Source organism: Vombatus ursinus, unplaced genomic scaffold, assembly GCF_900497805.2.
Source record: "Vombatus ursinus unplaced genomic scaffold, bare-nosed wombat genome assembly UNPS02005236.1, whole genome shotgun sequence".
NCBI lineage: Eukaryota > Metazoa > Chordata > Mammalia > Diprotodontia > Vombatidae > Vombatus > Vombatus ursinus.
In genome coordinates, this window is record NW_020945014.1 from 7099044 (window position 1) to 7100475 (window position 1432).

At 41.0% G+C, this 1432-nt stretch overlaps 1 non-coding gene across 1 annotated transcript; it reads right to left on the reverse strand.

The window, feature by feature from the left end:
• Positions 1-326: 326 nt before the first annotated feature.
• On the reverse strand, positions 327-430 carry LOC114030606. Its single transcript, XR_003567638.1, has one exon. It is a non-coding gene; the product is annotated as a U6 spliceosomal RNA (small nuclear RNA).
• Positions 431-1432: the final 1002 nt, after the last annotated feature.

The following is a 1432-nucleotide window of genomic DNA, read 5'->3' on the forward strand; positions in this document are numbered from 1 at the left end:
TTTCTTGCTTTCCTTCATTCTCCATCAAAAATTCTAAGATGTAGTGGTCATTGCTCATTGAATGTCCTACTATTTCCACCCCAAAACAAATTTCCATTGGTGAGAATCAGATCCAAAGTAGGATTCCCTCTCATTGGTTCCTTCATCTTTTGAGGGATTAAATTCTTATTTAGGTAGGTCAAGGCATAATTAGCTCTCCAGGGGGTGAGTTTGGGAAGAGAAAGGAGAGACAGAGACAGACAGACAGAGAAACAGGCAGGCAGAGAAACAGAAAGATACATTCAGCACCAGAGACAAAGAAAGAGCTATGGAAATCAAAGAAGACCAAAAAAATGGAACACCCCACACGTGTATACCATTCTGGCACAGAGGCCATGTTCATTTTCTCTTTATGATTCCAGTTATAATATGTGCTCCCAAAACAAGAAGAAATACTGAGACTCAAATCTGATAGTCATCTACTCATCCCTGGTTCTAGGAGGGGACCAAGGGACAGCGCAGTGAAAATAGAACTCCTTTTATCTATCTTTCTAATTCTTGAAATCCTTCTCTTACTTTTATACCCACTTCTGTGACCTTTCCTTTCTCAAATTTTCTTGAAGCTCCTATCTGGATCTTTCCTTTGCTTCTAACCCAAAGTTATAAACTCCTTGAGGGCACAGTCTATGTTGGGTCTAGATTTTTATCTCTGTGTTCACCCTGGTACGTTGTATATGTAATCAACATTCCAGATAGCCGTAGTTTCATCAATGTACATGGACACTCCCTCCACTGATATAGGTTGTGACCTCTCTACCATGTTCTTTGTTTGCACCATGACCTCCAATCCCTTCACTGATCAGCTCTTTTCCAGGCCTTCACTCCACCCCCCCTCCCATGCCCCCATCAACTACACTCTCTTTCCTTCCCCACCTTGACCTCTTGTTGAAACAGATCAACTCTAACCTATGCATTTCTCTTAAGTCCTTTGCCCCTTTATCCTATCAGACATCTTGGCTTGCCAAATCTCAGTCTTAGATTACTACCATTATCCACTGCCCTTGTTCCTGCTTAATGCTATTGAATAAACCTGTAGAAAAATCACAAAATTGTCCTGATTGGGTTAAGTTTATGTAACATCATCACAGCTGAGCCCTCACTTTTTTTACACCTCCAATCTTTTTTACACCTCTATAATCTATTCACTCTGCCACTTATTCCAATAGCTTTTCAAAATCTTTTCATTTCCTCCTCAAATCTCCCATATTACCCCCATTCCCACCCTCTCAGCTAAAAGCCTTGGCTCATTTCATTAAAAAAAAAAATTGGGACCATTCACAGAGCTCCTTCTTCACCTCTGTACTTGTTTCACATCACTCAGGTGCCATATACCACTATCCACCCCTTTTACTCCTGTTTCACATGAAGAGTTGGCTTTTCTCCTTGCCAAGGC